Source organism: Apium graveolens, chromosome 3 (genome assembly GCF_009905375.1).
Source record: "Apium graveolens cultivar Ventura chromosome 3, ASM990537v1, whole genome shotgun sequence".
NCBI lineage: Eukaryota > Viridiplantae > Streptophyta > Magnoliopsida > Apiales > Apiaceae > Apium > Apium graveolens.
In genome coordinates, this window is record NC_133649.1 from 107104449 (window position 1) to 107124262 (window position 19814).

Sequence of the window (19814 nt, forward strand, 5' to 3'; positions counted from 1 at the left end):
GCTTAAGGAGAAGGCATAAGAAGACCGTAGAACAAAATTCAACCAAGGCAAAGAAGATCTAGTTTATACTTGTGATTCTTTATTTTAAGTTGTAACTTTGGATGCTAGTTTTATTATTCGTGAACCTATACTCTTGTTTCGTACTTGGCTTATTATTTAATCAGTATAAAGACTACGTTTATTATACCGTGTTTTTATCGGAACCCACGTTGATGATGAGTCTGATTATTGGCTAATCATTATCGTGGGGTTCTATTTATTTATGGATTTCTTTAGTCAATTCGTTTCGATGCCTTAGTGTATGGTGATTGTATGATAACCTAGTATTGGTTGTGCTTATTCATCTTATGAGCGTCGCGAACTTATAAGTTAGTGTGTTAATCTTTAATGAAGAGAAAGTGAATTTAAGGGTTTAGAACTTTCCATGCTAGCATAGGTTCATGTATTTGATATGCATGATTTGTAGGTAATTTTAACTATCTTACTTGCCCTATGTAATCACGATAGATAACTTGTACGTTAAACCATTATGTTGTCAAATTCTATAGACATATAGGGTCTCAATATAATTGGTGTCTATTCAGATTCTATCTCTTTTGTGGATGTCTGGTAGTATGGTATTCCTACAACGAAAGTTGGCGTTTATCAGTTTCGTGTTGTTTGATTAGTGTCATCACCATTGCATGTTAAGGTTAAAGAATGAAAAGGCTATTGAATGAAGTATTTAATGAAGTTAGAATCCCATGTTTGTGTCACATATTATTCAAATCTCTTTAATTTCTTAGTTTATGTTCTTTAGTATAATCTCTTAGTTAATTCTAGTTATAAAAACCTCAATTTGTTATTCATCTTAGCATTGGATAATAACCATACCAGTGTTGTATAGATACATTGATTGAAATTAACCTAAACCAATCCCTGTGGGAACGAACTAGAATTTATACTATATTACTTGCGATCGCGTACACTTGCGTGAATATTAGCGCGTATTTTATCCCTAACAAGTTTTTTGGCGCCGCTTTCGGGGATATCATTGTTAAATTTTAGTTTATGTGTTTTTCATCATTGGTCGTTAAAGTTCAGTGACTCGGACATTGTTACTTACCTAATTCCTTGTCGTGTTTCAGGTACTCTAGCGAGCGTGTCTACATACGTGTTCTCGGTCTCATAAGAGAACACTGGATCAAGATGAGGAAGAAGTTGTAGTCGAGGAAAAAGTTGAAAAAGAGATCTTAGTTGAGAAAGAAGAAGAAGTTCTTATTACAATGGGAGAACCAGAAGCAATTCCAAAGACTTTAATGGACTACTCTCAACCGAAGATCAGTGATATTTAGTCTAGCATTGTTCGACCAGCAATCTCGGCTAATACCTTTGAGATCAAGTCGAGCACGATTCAGATGATACAGAACTCAGTTCAGTTTTGGGGTTCTCTGACAGAAGACCCCAATATGCACATCAGAGATTTCATCGAGATCTGCGATACTTTCAAGTTCAATGGAGTTTTTGAAGATGCTATTAAGTTGAGGCTTTTCCCATTCTCTCTGCGGGATAAAGCTAAGTGCTGGTTACATTCACTACCACCAGGGTCTATCACCAAATGGGAGGATCTTGCTCAGAAATTCTTACCTATGGCGAAGACGGCTGCGATCAGAAATGCACTTACTCAATTTGCTCAGCAATCTGGAGAATCTTTATGTGAGGCTTGGGATCATTATAAGGAGATGCTTCGGAAGTGCCCTCATCATGGGATGCCTGACTGGATGATCATTAACAGTTTCTATAATGGATTGGGTGCTACTTATAGACCCATGCTTGATGCAGCATCAGGAGGAGCCTTGTGGGCTAAAAGCTACGATGAAGCTTATGAATTGATTGAACTGATGGCTGCAAATGAATACCAGAATCCTACTCAGAGACTACCTCAGGGCAAGGTAGCAGGAATTATGGAGTTAGATACAGCTACTGCTATAGCTGATTAGCTTAAGGCTTTGATGATGAAGGTGGATTCTTTGGCTAATTATGAAGTTAATCAGATCACTAGTGTTTGTGAGCTTTGTGCTGGTGCACATGAGACGGAGCAGTGTGCTATTTCTAGTGAATCAGCTCAGTTTGTGAGCAACTTCCAGAGGTCGCAACAACCTGTGCCAGCCACCTATCATCCAGACTTCCAAAGATCACTTCATGAAGACAAAGAAGACAAAGACCAGAGCAGTCAAGAAAGTGAAGCCCTCAACTCTCAGATCCAAGTCCCCAACCAAAGCTCAAACCAAAGTTAACAAGGGAGATATCATGTACATCTGTGACATCAAGGAATTCTCAGATCTAAACCTCTATCTAGATGAACTGGAAGAAGTTAGAGGGATTGATGCTTACAGGAAACTACCTGAAAGGTTAGTATTCAAGTACAAGGGAGGAAAATAGATACAATGGCCACTTCACAGGATCCTTCAAGAAAGCCAATCTGTGTTGATAAAGGTTTATTCATCCTTTAAAAATGAACTTTGGATTCAATGTGACATCTAGAAGACTAGTTCTAAAGAAGATTGAAGAACTGAGGAGTATTAGAGCCAAGGATGCACTCCCAAAGACACTAACTATTCCTTATACACGGAGTAGAGTGCATCTAAGGCCCTACTGGCTGATGGAATTCATGGATGATAAAGGAGTTAGAAGATTCTTTAGATTAGAAGACCAATTGAGCATCTCTAGCAATGAGACTCTTTTGGAAATGCAAGAAATGCTAAATCTCTCAGAATCTGATGAACTGGAATTCCACAGACAGCTCCAAAATCAGATAGAAGAAAATAACAGGAAGCTTGGAAAAAGATCCAGATCTTCAAGGAAATAGATTAATCTGCTCAGGCTAGAGGAGCACCTTGAAAACAACTGTGAGCAAATCTTTGTATATTTTGTTAATTACAGCACTTTACAGTTTTATCTACTTCCATTTATATTTGTATTTTAGGGTGTTTTGTTATCATCAAGTTTCTCTTAATTTATGGCTACAATTCTAGTAGACATAAATTGGGGGAGATTGTTGTGTATATGTTGTGAACTTGATGATTTTATTAACAAAACACCTTAGTAGATTTAACTTAGTGAAATATATAGCACTCGACGGATAAACAAATATAGTCCCGACGGATGACTCAATATAGTCCCAACGGATGATGATTTGACATCCATCGAGTGAGTAGCTTATGTAGCAATAAGTCATGTAGCACATCTCTGTAAACACCTTTGTTTAGATTCTGTAAGTAGCATATAAGTCATGTTGACTTTAATTAGATATGCAGAATAGGTTGATTAATTGTACATAGATGATGTCTTATAATTCTGCATAAATGAAATGAAGTCAAGTTCCAAATAGCTACCCGACGGATGATCAACAAAGCTACTCGACGAATGATCAACAAGGCAACCCGACAGATGATCATGTACCCGACGGATAATCAATTCAAACATCTGTTGACAGTGACAACACAGTCACATGCATCGAGTGTATGCAAAAGGGATGTGGAAGCCTATTCAACTGGGTTTTTGAGAACAAGAAGCATTGCCATTTCCATGCTATTATGAAGATATTCAAAGATGCTGGAATAGAGTAATGAAGCAGCATAGTATTAGACTTGATAGGTTTTCTTTTATTATCTTGTCTTATTACTGTGTAATCTTGGTGATATATAAACCAAGAGTAGCAAATAGAACAACAAGAAGACTAAGCAAATATTTTCTCATAACAAAACAGCAAGGTTAGCGTGTTGATCAGGCCGGATGGACCAGATCAGGCCAGATGGAGCAAAGAAGGACCAAAAACCCTGTATATTAATGAATTTCATAATTAATTAATAAGGGAAAAATCAGCTATTGAGAAGAGTGCCGATAAGGATATAAATCCTTGCAGATTAGCCTCAAGGGGACCTAAAAGGATAAGGAATCAGTTTCCTACTATCTAGGACTCCAAAGTCCATTCTAATTACGAGACTTGCCCACCAAGTCTCCTATACCAAGTCCAATTCAAGGACTCCCAACATCTATATAAGGGGCCTCACCCCACAAATCAGAACTACATTTTTTGACTTGATCATTGGCAATCAGCAAGGTACGTAGGCATCTTGTTAAGGCAGATTGAGTCACGAAACACAAGAGCAGTCAAAATCGAGCCTTAAAGCTCACGTTCCTTAGTACTAAATATAGCAATCATATATATTAGTTTTTAATCCATAACAAGATTTATTTTTGAATTAAAAATAATTTTCGAAATTAAAATAATAATTTTTGGAATTTTCAGAAATTAAAATCAAATTTTTATAATTAAAATAAATAGGAAATATGATTTTTAAATATTTTTAAAACAGGAATCCAAAATTTGCAAGTTCTGGAAACCTCAGGGACCTAACTGTTTCTTCCCCAAAAGATAAGGTACCAAACTGTAATTTTACAACCCCCGTCGCCGAAAAATACAGGGGTGGCCGGAGAACACGATCCCGGCACCCTCACCTCACCACAAGCTCCAGCTCACGTCTACAGACAACCAGGAACTTATTCATGCAATCAAATCATTCAAATAACCCCAGACTTGGCCGGAAATTGGCCAAGAACATCGCCGGTTTCCGGCGAACTTCGGAGATTTTCAAAACATAACTCCCTTCGATTCAGACATCCTCTGTTAACAAGCTATATACCAATCGATTGCAAATTAATCATATTTATTCTACATCGTGAGGGATACTTCTCAGCATATCGCGACTATCCGGATAATACGAATTCACTGCTTAGAATACCAAGAACCTATTCAGTGAGTAGTTACCGTACAATCAATTCCTTCTACCCTGCAATATCACGATTAAATACAAGGCATGGAACTTGTGTCAAGCCTATCTTATTTAATCATTTGCTTTCCCATTCACTATGCTTAGTTCTATTTAATGTAAATTTGAAACTCCTTTCTAATTTCATTCACTCTGGCCAGAGATTCCTGAACTAGCATAAGTGGATCAGCATTGAACATTCTCTTCCTTCACTGGAAGGGGTAGATCCTTTATTGATCATACACTATCTTCGTGTACAAATTCCTATACCCAGTAGAGCCCTTATAATTGTCCCTGGACACTAAGAACTAAACCAAAGCATAGTTCAGTGTACACAAGATGACTATGATGACCTCAAGTCTAAGGATACTTGTACAACTATCACTATGTGAACAACTGCTGACACGTGAGTGAACTCCATCAGTTGTTCAGCTGTGTGAGTCATGTTCAGTGAACTTATTCTATAATAAGCACCTACATACCAGCTATAGTGTCACCACACAAATGTCTATGAGAACAGACATCCTTCATAATGAAGCAAGCATAGTATGTACCGATCTTTGCGGATTACTAATTACCAGTTAGTAATCCTACAACCAGGAAATATTTAAGTTTATAGTTATCATCTTTTAGGTCTCATTATTATGATCTCATCATAATCCATAAAAAACTTTACTCTAAACTATGGTATATCTTATTTAAACACTTAAATAGATAAAGCCCACAATAAAACCAAAACAAGTCTTTTATTAATATCAATGAAATCAAAACATATTACATAAAAGTTATTCCTAAATCATCATACATGATTGCACTTAGGACACATCTCTTTCAGAACTAACATCTCGATAAGTATAATGGCTTATCGAGATCTCTTAGTTCTCTATAGGTGTTTTGACTTGTTGAAGTCTCTGAGTTCTCTATAAGTGAACTTGGATTGTCAAGGTCTCCAACCTTCTGCATGTAGAAATGACTTGTCGATATCTCTGTGATCTCTATAAGAATTTTTACTTGTCGATATCTCTGATATCTCTAATGAGAATTTGACTTGTCGATATCTCCAATCTTCACATCTTCATTTTGACTTGTCGATATCTCTGAGATCTCTAATACATAAATGACTTGTCGATATCTCATAGATCTCTATATACATTTTGACTTATCGATATCTCTGAGATCTCTAATGATAATTTGACTTGTCGATATCTCCCATCTTCATGTCTTCATTTGGCTTGTCGATATCTTTGAGACTTTTCTATAAGCTATTATGGATTTCTCGATAAGTCATTCTGGAGTTCTCGAATGACTTCTCTATATGACTTGATCCGTGACTTGTAGATATCTTGACTTAGAATATTTTTCTCAAATAAGATTTATTCAACTCCAAGTTTCTTCATAATTTCTCCGAGGCATGATCTTCTTGATCTTCTTCAAGAGTTTATTCTTAGGCTTGAGACTGTTTACAGAATGAATACTCCAGTCTAATCTTTGACATTTTTACAGACTCAAGTAATACAATTCAAAATGTAAATTTAGATTATCATACAACTAATTGTTAGGGCTGTCAATTTGACTTAGTCTTGCTATAGTACATGCATATCTTGCACAATAATTTCTCCCAATTTGTGAGAAGATTTCTTATCACAAATTCATGCGGGGTAACAAGACTAAACCCAAGTTATAATGAACAATAAAACATTACATATAAAATTGACAGAATTACAACTTTTATACATTAAGTGATTTCAAGAATTTGATAAATATATTCATCACACAAATTTCTCATAGCCTGTTTCTTGTCTACTGAGGTCTTTTAAGTCTACAAGTACTTGCAATTCCTCTATGATTTGAGTCCCTCTTAGAGCTTCCACAAGCTTGAGCCACTTATCTAATGAATAACCATTCAAGTAACCAACTCTGAATCTTGAGAATCTGCCAACCTTGATGTTGAGAAAGTGTCCATCTTTTGATATTATGCTCATCCCCTTTGCCTTGAGTTCTTCATATTTTTGCTCAAACATTTCTATCTCTTCAACATATTTCCTTTCCCCCTCTTCTCTTTCAGCCTTTTCTTTTGCTCTTCTTTCTTCCCTTATTACTAACCATACAGCCAATACAAACCTCCATGCCATTGTTCCAGTATTCTTATCCTTCAGTAATTTGATCACCCTCTTTATCTCTATGGTTGAAAATATATCCATTAAATTTCTGCCAAGTAAGGTGTAGGATCCATCTTGATAGTAGATTCTTACTTCCTTCAATGATACAACCCAAACTTTGACCATTTCATCAGCTAATTGTTGAAAGTAGTCTTCATCTGTGATGCACCAGTTCAGAGGTAGAAAATCATTTTGATTGAAACAATTCCAGATGGCCCTCTCAGTAACTTGCAGTATCTTTGGTTTTCTTCTAACAGATTTGTAATGAGTTTTGGTTGGTGGCTTAAAAGAAGGTAGGTTTGAGATTTTCTTTAAAGAAGTTTGGCTTGAGGTAATTGGTATTTGCAGTATGGTATTAGCAATGTGTTTGTACAAGAATTTAGGCTTAGAGGTTTGAGGTGGTAGAGTGTTTGGGTTTATTGGCTTAGGGGTTTGAGTTTGATTGATTTGGATTTGTAGGGTATTTTTCTGTGGTTCTGAACCATCCTCCTTTTTCTTCCTTCTTCTCTCTTCACCCTTCTTCTCATCATTTCCTTTCTTCTTTGCATCTCTTTTCATATCTCCTTCTTTGCTGTCCGTTGCCTTAGAGGATTGACTTGGATTTGAGCCATAAGGTTTTTGATCATATTTCTTCTGCTCATCATCATCCAAGTCATCTTTATTGATTTGAGTTCTAGGCAAATTGGCTTCAGGATTCCTCAGATTTCTCCCCAACAACTTGATCATTTTTCCATCCTCAACAGTCTTGTATTGTTTGGTCTTCAAGTATGTCTCCAAAATCATAATGAGCTTTTTGACATTACTTAGGAATTTGGAAGTGTTTTCTATATTTGGTGGTAAAACAGATGTATGCCACTCCCTTGCTTGGCTGTAAGTATGCTTCTGGAAAAGCAGCTATTTGAGATTTCTTCAATTCAGTTAGCAAGAGAGTGTCTTCTTGAATCACTCTCTGGAATTTATTTATCAGAATTTCCAACTCAGATGCCCTTCTTGTTATGAGATAGTTAAGGGACACATTTATACACCTGTCTACCCCGGTGTCATTTATGTTGGCCACAATCCTTCTCTCCTGAAAGTTATCCTTTGTCACCAAGATCATCCTTATAGAATTTATTATCTTTTCCAAGGCCTTCTTGTATGTGAAGAAATTGTTATTTAGAGAAGACCTGAGAGCCTTGAGCAATTCATCAAATTCCCTGCTCAAACTAGGTCCCTCAGCTGCTTTGATAAGCCTCTTCATACCAACATCAATTTCTTGAGATTTGCCCTTGTTAGCAGCTTGAACAGTTTAAGTAGATGATCTCAATAACCTAGCCTCTATCTCCCCCTTAGTCTTGTTGGCAGGCATGATAAGAGGTGTATGGATTTCAGGCCTCACAACTTATGGAAGTGCAGGCAGGGGAATGTTGAGTGCACCCATGATGGCCCCCAAAGATACCGAATTCTGCATTTGTAGATGCTTATGAGAGTCCACCAAGGTTTGAATATCAGCCTGCTGACTTTGAACCATGGCTGTGAGTTGGGAGACTTGATTTGTTAAAGACTGATTGGCTGACTGCAGGGAAGAAACCTGAGATTGAAGAGCCTGGATTTGCAAGTTTATTGATGTTGAAAAGGGTTACTGAGAACTTGAAGGTAGAGAGGTTCTAAAGGTTGCTTATGTTGGGTTTCGAGCATATAAACGCAACGTAAACAGTAATTAATAACGTAAAAAATCAGAATTTTTGATACCCACCGCAGGATCCATGCGAAAAACATATATTTTAATTCGTAGATCAGATTGTTTACCTTAAGAAGCTTTACCAATTGGTTGACTAATGGAGATCCAAAGCTTGTTCACTCACCACGCATCCCGCTTGCGCGATCTACGCTCTATCGGTATCCACACGAATGCTTGAACTCAAGAATTGAATGTGTACTAGCACAAACTCATTTCTTCTTGGTCTCTCCATCTTCTCCCTTGATGGCTAGGGTTTTAGTAAAAGTCTTGCTTGCAAAATCAACCACACAAGAGATATTATATAAAGAGTAGAAAAATGAATTATAACTCTTAACTAATTAGGAGTTATTATTAATTCAAAATTCCTATTTGTATTATAATTAAGTCTCACTTAATTATTTAACAAATAAATTTCATAATTAATATTAGTAAATTCAAATATCAATATTTATCTAATTAATTAAGTCATACTTAATTATAAATAATTTAAATTACTTTAATATAATTTAAATCCAATTTAAATTAAATAATCCTTCAAGTATTCTTAGTGTGTGACCCTATAGGTTATTATTACATTGGCAACGAATTTTAAATCTAATTGAAAATCATAAATAATGAGCGGTATGTAGTAATACATCATTGCTACCCAAGTAATAACAATTGAATCGGCGATCGATTAAACCTTTTGTGAATAATGTACAATGTAATATAATCCCTTTAACCAAATATTATAGATTAAACTAGAGCCATGTTATGTATCATCCTCATCATAGTTTAATCCAAGTTTCCTTGATCAATGAGTAGACTATCATATCAAATCAACATTTGAGTGTGGCCACGCATTTCATAGTCTAGCTCACACAAGAGGCCAATAAATTCACTCCTTAAATAGGAGGGTTAAATCCCATCTAGATCATTCATATTTCTCATATGATTCATAATATACCCAATGTCCACTTTATCATTACCCGGTCAAGGATAACTTTTAATGGAATCAATGTATATTAATTATCGTATAGAAATATCATGACTTCAGGTCTAGGACCATTACTGTGAGAATTACTTATGACACAACAGACATGTAGAATATCACATTGGGTCTGTCCAGTACCATGTAAATATACATTTGCCTGTGTTTTTTTCTTTAGTATCTCTATACCTATGATCAATGAGATGTGATCATCAGTCAACAATCACACCAGTCTTAATGCATTATTATTGTCCTTTAATAATAATACTCGGCTAGGGACCTTTAGGAATATTGATACTATTATCATAATCTCATTTCTAAGTCACGTACTTAGAGACATAGAATTGCATATCATATTCCAAGGACATTTTTTAATCTAACATTTATATCACAGTAAATTAAGAATTAATAAATTATAAAGAGAATAATCGATAGAACATAAACATTAATAATCCTAATGTCTTAAACTAAAATATCATAGTGTTGTCTCTAGGGCACAAATACTAATAGCTTGCACAACTTCCTTTATGCCTTCCATCAAAAATGCTGAAGGCTCATATCTGCTTTGATAGAGCTGATTCAACTTGAGTCTAGTTTCATTGGAGTTGGTAATGTGTTGTTGAACCACTTCTTGCAGAGCCACAAAAGATTGCCTTAGAATTTTGACACTAGCATCCACTGTAGTCAGATCAAATATTTCCATTTGGTCAGCAAAATGTTGGAATTTTGATTGGATCTTAACTTGTGAAAGAATGATTTCATCCATCTTCTCTCTAACCATCTTTCTGATATTGTCTTGATGACCAGTCAAAGTCAATTCTATTGCTTTACCAAATAGGTGGAAAACTTTGATTTGACCCTTGTAGACTTCATTAACTGCAACATACACTTCTTGTGGAGTCAGGATCTTGGAATTACTCCCCAAAATTGTGACATATTCCTCCCTGAATCTTTCCAAGACTTGATCTATTTCCAATGTGAAGTCCTTAGACAACCAAACATCCACATTGTCATCCTGCTCAACTTCATTCACTATTTTCTGCTTTTATTTCTCAACATCTTCATTATAAGTGAGCAGAATTTTCTGATAGTCTTGATTTGTCATGTACGAAGTGAGCAGATGCTATGAGATGTTAGCAACACCTGAAATTTGATCAACTAGAAGATCATCCACAGTGTTTGGTTGAGATTGAGCATTTTGTAGCCACTGTTGGATTGGATGAGATGGTTGTTGTGAAGGGTTGGATGTTGAAGGTTGGTCATTTGGATTTGAGGTGGAAGGTAGAGTTTCAGTAGAACCACCTGTGACAGAGTTCACGGTTTGACTCACAGGGTGACCTGTGGTTGTGACAGTTTGTTATTCTCCACTTGTGGTGGGAACCTCCATTGGAATTGGAGGGAAGTTAACTACGTTACTGTCATGTACTCTAGTCTCAAACCCTTATGTTTCTTTCAAAATAATTTTACTTGAAAGTGATGCACTTTCCTCCCCTATAGCAGGATCATCGGCATTTAAACTCCTAGCTTCAACTGTGAGTGCAATATCATCTAGGATTTTGAGGGATGTTGTTCCCACAAGAGGAACCTCCAATTGAATTGGAGAGAATTTAGATAGCTCCCCCTCAGGAGTACTACCCTCAAACCTTACAACCTGTGAAGGTTGATTTGCACATGAAGGTGCATTTGTAACCACCACAGGGTCTTCAGTAAAAACTGATGAAACTCCTGTATTTTTGTTGGTGTCATCAAGGTCTACCCTATCATGTAGCCTCTCACAAACTAAATTTGGTTCCCGGGTGGTGAGCATAGTTTCTTGAACCATGTCACTTGAAGGTGGCAACACTTGAGAATTAGATTCAAGTGCTTCATTATATGAAGAAGAAATTTGAGAGATTAGAGTTTGAGTTTCAGAATTGAGTTTTGGCAGCTCCCCCTGAATGAATGAGGGAGATTCAAGAGATGTGCTCTCTTTGTGTGTGCCTTCCTTATTTCTTCTTTCATACATTTGAATTTGTTCAAGTGACGGTGTAGACTCTGTACAAGGTGCATTAGGGTGGATGCTTTGTTCAATAGAGACACTCTGTTGAGAGGATGCCTCTAGAGTCTGTTTAAGTCCCTGTTTTATAACTGCATCCTGTTAGGAGGGTGCAGAGGTGGCTTGAGTAGTCAACTCAGTTTATTTTACCTTCTTTATTTTTCTGAACAAGGGTGACTCTTTTTCTATTTGGTCATAACCACTCTCAGTAAATACTTTTAATGGTGCCTGCTTTCTCTTCTTTTTACTCACTTCACCCTTTTGAGAGGATGAAGTGGTTGACTTCCTAGCTTTCATTTATACAGAAGGAATGGTCTCAGCTTGGGATGACCCTTGTTGGTTGTCCTGCATTTATACTTCCACAGAGACAAGAGCTATGGTTGTACTAGGTTCACTATTAGATCTCATGTCAGGCATAGGGTAAGGGTAAGTCTTAAATCTCTCAATCATAAATGGAGTGAGTTTAAGACTTACATGTACCTTGTTTTTAGTAGTAAGTGAACCAAATAGAACTTTGGACATTTGATTACAATTGCATATTTTAGTCCTATCTATACCATTGAGCATATGAATGTCATGCACTTTATGATTTAAAGCAGAAATTATAAATCTAGGAAGAAAATTTCTTTACCTCTTACTGTCAAAGGCATAATGAGCCTGGTGCTTAGCTCCTCCATGATAAGATGACCTACATTGAGGTGTCTATTGGGGGCCATTGAGAACACCATCTTCTGGACAACACTAGGGATGTTGTCATACCTTGTCTTTCTGCGTGTGAAGGCCCTCACAATAGAGTCAAACAAGAAAGACCATTCTCTCTTGAGAAACTTCTTGTTCAGGCTAGCCAGGTTGATTCTTTCACTATAATTGATGAAGTCCATGAACTCAGCTAGCTCATCCTGTGTTGGAACCTCCACCAGATTTTCAGTTGGGATTCCCAAAGCTACATTGATATCATCTTCAGAAAATTCCACTTGTTGCCCTCTAATGGAGCAATTAACCACTATAGACACATCTTGCTTCTCATGCACCACAGTCCTTACCACAACCGTGTTTAAAAAATCCCCCAGAACATCCAAATACAGATTTGGATTTACTGTCAAAGCACCTGCAATTTAAGTTTCAGAAAGAAACTTCACAAAACTTTTGAAAGCATCAAGAGCCTGATTTTCATCAATAAAAGCGAGTTAATTGGTGCCCTACTTTGGGATGAAAGGTGTAACTGTGTTTGGTGCCATTGAAATAGTTTGAATTTAAGTGGAAAAGAAAAAGTAGAGAGAAAGAGTTTGAAACGAGAGAAAACGGTTGAGAATTGGAAAACTTAGGTCACTTAGAGATCTCGAAAGCATAAAGAGGTGTATGTAGAGATGTCTGAGTATTTATAGTAAAAGGTAAATGACTTATCGAGAACTAAAAATGGACGTTTAGAATTTGCTTATCGAGAAGTCATATTGAGAGAATAGATACATATCTATATGTCATTTTCCTGACTCTTATCAAGAACTAGAAATGACTTATCGAGATGTCAGATAAATACCGTGTTTGTCCTGAATGGACTGAATTATTTCCAATTTTTATTTGAATAAATCAAAATAAAATCAGAATGATTTTATCAAAAGTATTTTACCAAAATAATTTATTAAATTAAATTATCTCAGTTCTGAGTTATTGATAAGTCCAAAGTTATACTTGTAGAGAACTTTATGAGTTAATACTTATGGGGAACTCTACAAATACTTACCGATAAGCCATAATTCGAGAAGTCAGAAAAAATGACTTATCGAGAACTCACTCGAGAAGTCTTAAATTGGCTTGTCAAGAAGTCAATTAGACTTATCGAGAACTCATTTCTCTAAATATATTTGTTCTTTTTGACACTGTCTTGTGCTCATTTCATATATTGAAAATGTACATCAACACTTAGACAATTTTCTTAGAGTTAAAAAATTCCAAGCTAAATTTTGAATTTTGAAAAAAAATATACATAAATTTCCTGAATATTTATAAATCATATTCCAGTTAATTTCCAATTAAATCAAATTAACTTTGATTTACTAGAAATTAATCTGCTGCAAAATATTAGCTGAGTTCTTACCTTTAGGATGAAGAATTTAGCATTTCAATTTCACTTACAAGTCTAGTGAAAGTTGCTTCATCCAAAGTTTTGGTAAAAATGTCAGCTAATTATTTTATGTTGAACAAAAATAAGCTCAATGGTACCATTTGCAACATGTTCTCTAATAAAATGGCACCTTACATCAATGTGCTTTGTTTTAGAATGATTAACTGGATTAGCCACAACAGATATAGCTCTAGTATCGTCACACATAATTGGAATTTTATGTAGCACTAGGCCATAATCCATTAGCTTATTTCTAATCCAAACACTTGAGCACAACAACTTCCAGCAGCTATGTATTCAGCCTCAGTTGTGGAAGTTGACACAGATTGTTATTTCTTGCTATACCAGGATACAAGTCTTTGTCTAAGAAACTGACAGCTTCCACTAGTGCTCTTTCTGTCAACCCTACATCCAACAAAATCTGCATCTGTGTATCTAACAGCTTCAAAACCTGTTCCCTTAGGATACCATAATACCAAGTTTGGAGTCCCCTTCAAGTAACTGAAAATTCTCTTCACAACCACCAAATATGATTCCTTTGGATTGACTTGAAACTTGCACACAGACATGTTACAAACATGATGTCTGGTCTACTAGCATTTAAATACAACAAAGATCATTCCTGTATAACCTGAAATGTCTACACTTTTTCCTTTCTTATCTTCATCCAACTTAGTAGCTGTAGATATAAGTATATATGCAGGTGAACAATCAACCATACCAAACTTCTTTAATAAATCCTTGATATACTTAGTTTGGTTGATGAAAATCCCATCACATCTTTGACTGACTTGAAGTATAAGAATGTAACTAAGTTCTCCCATCATACTCATTTCATATTCACTCTGCATGAGCTTTGAGAGTCTTTGACATAGCTTTTCATTAGTAGAACCAAATATGATATCATCCACATAGATCTGAACTAGGATCATATCATTACCATGCAACTTGTAGAAGAAAGTCTTTTCTATTGTACCTTTAGTGAATCCATGTTTAAGCAAAAGTTCTGACAGTGTTTCATACCAAGCTCTAGGTGCTTGCTTTAGTCCATAGAGAGCCTCGAGTAATTTGTATACAAAATATGGAAATTCTGGATCTTCAAAGCTAGGTGATTGTTGCACATAAACTTATTCTTCGAACTCACCATTAAGGAATGCACTCTTTACATCCATTTGATACACCTTAAAATTTGAGTGTGCAGCAAATGCAAGAAAGATATTTATTGCTTCAAGTCTTGCAACTGGAGCAAAGGTTTCATCATAGTCAATTCCTTCCTCCCGTGAATAGCCTTTTGCAAGCAACCTTGCTTTATTTCTGGTGACAATTCCATTTTCATCCATTTTGTTCATGTACACCCACTTTGTTCCAATTACGCTCTTGTTCTTTGGTGCAGGAACCAATTTCCAAACTTTGTTTCTTTCAAACTGATTTAGCTCCTCTTGCATAGCAGATATCCAATCAGGATCAAGTAGGGCTTCTTCAATTTTCTTGGGCTCAACTTGTGAAAGAAAACATGTATGAAGACATTTATTTGTAGTTGCACTTCTAGTCCTCACTCCAATAGTTGGATCGCCAATAATTACTTCTCTTGTGTGACTCATATCCCACTTTCTGGTGTGAGTTTGTTGACTTGAATTTTTTGCATTTTCTTCACCACTGGAATAACTTGTAGAACCTTCTTATCTTTCTCTCCCTGATTTTTTGCTATCAAATTCAGGTGTTTGAGATGAGCTTCCATTATCATGATTTACTTTTTCAGTTGACTCTTCATCCATTCTATGATTTGTGTTGACTTCAGCTTCATCCTCAGAATCACTATCAATGTTGAGATTTTTAAATTTCAGCATCTCAGTTTCATTTTCATCAAGGAATTCCAAGCCTGGACACTTTCATCATCAAAAGTTACATCTGTGATTTCCATAATTTTCTTTTGTTCAAGCACATAGACTTTATAGGTAGTTCTCTCCAATGAAAATTGCCTCAAAAACTTTAGAGTCAAATTTTCGTACATATTCAGAGTTGTCCTTTAGAACATAACACTTGCTTCCAAACACATGAAGATGTTTCACAGCAGGCTTCTTTTAGATAAGATTGAGTAGGGTGATTTGTCAAGATTTTTGTTAATGAGATATCTATTTTGAGTGTAGCGTGCAGTGTTGACAGCTTCTTCCCAAAAACTGGTTAACAATTTGGCATCTTGCAACATTATTTTAGCAGCCTCCACTAATGTTCTATTTTTCCTTTCAACAACACCATTTTGTTGAGGTGTCCTAGCTGCTGAGAATTCTTGAACAATGCTGTTGTCTTTGCAGAATTCAGTTAAAGTTGCATTTCTGAATTCTGTGCCATTATCACTCCTCAATATTTTCACACAATTATGATCTTCATCCCGGTTCTCAATCTTCTTAATGTGTTCAATTGTGATGTGTGGAGTTTCATCTTTAGAGTGCATAAATTCTACCCATGTGTATCTAAGTAGTCATCCACCATCACAAGTGCATATTTCTTTCTTGAAATTGATAAGATATTAACTGGTTCAAATAAGTCCATGTGAATAAGTTGCAAAGGTGCACTTATGGAATTCACAGTTTACTCTTGTGACTTGATTTCTTCATTTTTCCTTTTGACAAGCCTCACAGACCTCATTTTGAGCAAACTCCAGATTTGGCATGTCCTCCCACTTACTCCTTTTTTACTAGAGTATTGATTGCTTTAAAATTCAAGTGAAAAGAGCTTTTTATACCACAACTTGCTTTGTTCTTCAGATGCCTTGGTGTAGAAGCAACAAATTTCATCCTCCTCAGTTTAAGTTTATAACATATAAGCTTCCCTTTCTTACTTCCTTTTAAAGCAACTTCATTAGTCTTTTTGTTAATGATTAAGCATTCTCCTTTGTTAAATTTGACATTGAATCCTCTATCTGTGAATTGACTAACACTTAGAATATTTACTTCTAAACCAGCTACCAATGCTACATCTTCAATAACAACATTTCCAGAAATTAATTTGCCATATCCCATTGTGAAACCTTTGATGTTGTCTCCAAAAGTCACTAATGGGCCAACCATCTCCTCAAACGGTGATAGCAGGGCTATATCACCTGTCATATATCTTGAACATCCACTGTCTATGATCCATAGACTTTTTTAATTTTTCCCTGCACACAATGAGGATTAAGTGTTTTAGCTGCCCAAGCAGTGTTGGGTAATTTCTTCTTGTTAACAAGATGTGCAAAATTAGAATGAGTTGATTAGAAATAATGGTGTTCATTGCTTGATTTGCATGTTCCTTTGTGGCTGTATACCCAACATTGATTTCTTTGAGGTCTATTCTCAGCTTGTGGCAACTTGTCATTACTTTCATATTGCAAGGAATGCAATCAAACTTATCACAGAAGGAATAGGTATCTTCCGTCTTTGCTTCACCATACTTGCATGCTCCCAATCTTAGCTCACTAAAAGTCTTTTTACAAAGGTGAGTTAGATGATCTGTAGAACCACATTTCTGACATTGTTTTCTAGGAGCATCAGTAACGAATACAAAGTTGTTGCTTTTTTTTTTATCCCAATCTTTCCATTTTTGTTTTCTTCTTCTTCTTGCATCTTCAGTTTTAACTTCCTCGACTGGCTTCTTGGGAGTTTAATCAACCATGAGCTTCTTCTCATCTTTAGAAGTTGGAGTTGTTGCTGTAAATTTCTTTTCATTATCCTCATCAGCCAATTTCTTGCTTTATGATCAACTCTTCTTCACTAAAATTTACTTTCACATGCCTTGAACATAGGTGAACCAGCCTTTCTCAGTATAGCTGGGACATCTTCACGTTGTAGTTGCTTTTCCCTTATCACCTTCAACTTTCCTGTTGTTTTTTCAATGCATCATAATCCAAGCCAATAGCTATGTTAGCATATGGCTTGCTCTTCTCATGGTACTGACCAACTAACTAAGATGCATTTCTGAATGATTTCAGTTTCACTTCATTCTTCTCTAGCTTCTCCCTCAACACAGCTTCTATCTCAATAGCACACTTCAGCTTGTCTTTAGATATTCATTTTCTTGCTTGACTTGTTGGGGTGAATATATTGTGAACTTGATGATTTCACTGAACAAAACACCTTAGTAGATTTAACTTTAGTGAGAAATGTAGCACTCGAGGTAAGGTTATAGTCCCCGACGGATGACTCAATATAGTCCCGACGGATGATAATTTGTTATCCATCGAGTGAGTAGCTTGTGTAATAATAAGTCATGAAGTATATTTCTGCAAACACATTTATATAGATATGTAGTAGCATATAAGTCATGTTGACTTTAATTAGATAAGCAGATAGGTTGATTAATTGTACATAGATGATGTCTTGTAATTCTGCATAAATGAAATGAGTCAAGTGCCAAATAGCTACCCGGCGGATAATCAACAATGCTACTCGATAGATGATCAACAAGGCAACCCGACGGATGATCATGTACCCGACGGATAATCAATTCAACATCTGTTGACAGTGACAACACAGTCACATGCGTCGAGTGTAAACAAAAGGAATGTGGAAGCCTATTCAACTGGGTTTTTTGAGACAAAGAAGCATTGCCATTTCCATGCTATTATGAAGATATTCAAAGATGCTGGAATAGAGTAATGAAGTAGCATAGATAGTAGACTTGACATGCTTTGTTTTATTATCTTGCCTTATTACTGTGTAATCTTGGTGATATATAAACGAAGAGTAGCAATTAGAACAAACAGTAGACTAAGCAAGTATTTTCTAAAAGAAACATTTGTAAGCTGTATCCTTAGCATTTCTCTGTAAGTTTAGTTGTTCTTATTATTGTAAGTAGCTGTGAGCTATTCAAGCTTCACAGAGTTCTCTTTATATATATATATATCTGGTGGATACATTCAAATCCACCAGAATGTTTTAAAGACTTGAGTTTTATTACTTTGTATTTTGATTCATATTTAACTTGTTATTCTGCATTCTGCAAATCAAAACACTGTCTTATATATATATATTAAGTTAGAACATTTTATTTTTCATAAAAAGTTTTAAGAATTCCATTCAACCCCCCTTCTGTAATTCTTGTTGCATCTTTAGGGACTAACAATTGGTATCAAAGCAAGCTCTTGAAGAACAAAGAGTTTAAAGATCACAGCAAACAGCAAGATGAACAAGAAGGATGTTGGAGTCAAGATTCCTTTTCTGGACAAAGATAATTACCATCACTGGAAGGTAAAGATGCACCTCCATTTACTTTCTCAAGATGAGGCCTATGTGGATTGCATAGAGAGAGACCCTCATGTACCAATGAGAGCTGCAACTAGAAATGAGCCATCAGTTCCCAAGCCAAGGTATGAATGGTCAGATCCTGATATTGAACAAGTCATGAAAGATAAGAAGGCCATGAATATTCTGTTCAATGGAGTTGATGGTGACATGTTTGACAACATCATCAATTGCAAAACTTCCAAGGAAGTTCGGGATACAATTCAGATTATCTGTGATGGCACTGAACAAGTTAGAGAAAATAAGATGCAGTTACTAATTCAGCAATATGAGCATTTCCACTTTGAAGAAGGTGAAACTCTTACTGATATCTTTAGTAGATTTCAAAAGCTACTAAATGCTCTAAAGCTGCATGCAAGAGTCTACCAAACCAAAGATTTTAACCTCAAGTTTTCTGAGATCCCTACCAAAGGAATGGAAACAATGACAGTCTCCTTGAGAAATTCACAAGAATACAAGGAATTTACACTAGAGAGACTGTATGGCATTCTAAAGACTTATGAGCTTGAAATAGAGCAAGATGAAAGAATGGAGAAAGGGAGGAAGAAAGGAGGGTCCATTGCACTGGTTGCTGAGTTAGAGAAAGAGATGGAGATGATAGAAGCTGTTGAGTCTACTTCAAAGGTCTGTGAAAACAAGGGCAATGGGCTGGTAGCAGAAATGAAGATTTTTGAGCCAAGATGATATGGATGACATTGATGAACATCTAGCATTTCTA

The 19814-nt window shown here is 35.9% G+C and overlaps 1 non-coding gene across 1 annotated transcript; it reads right to left on the minus strand.

Moving 5' to 3' along the window:
* Positions 1-1643: 1643 nt before the first annotated feature.
* On the minus strand, positions 1644-1750 carry LOC141716333 (small nucleolar RNA R71). Its single transcript, XR_012573046.1, has one exon. It is a non-coding gene; the product is annotated as a small nucleolar RNA R71 (small nucleolar RNA).
* Between the last annotated feature and the right edge of the window lie 18064 nt (positions 1751-19814).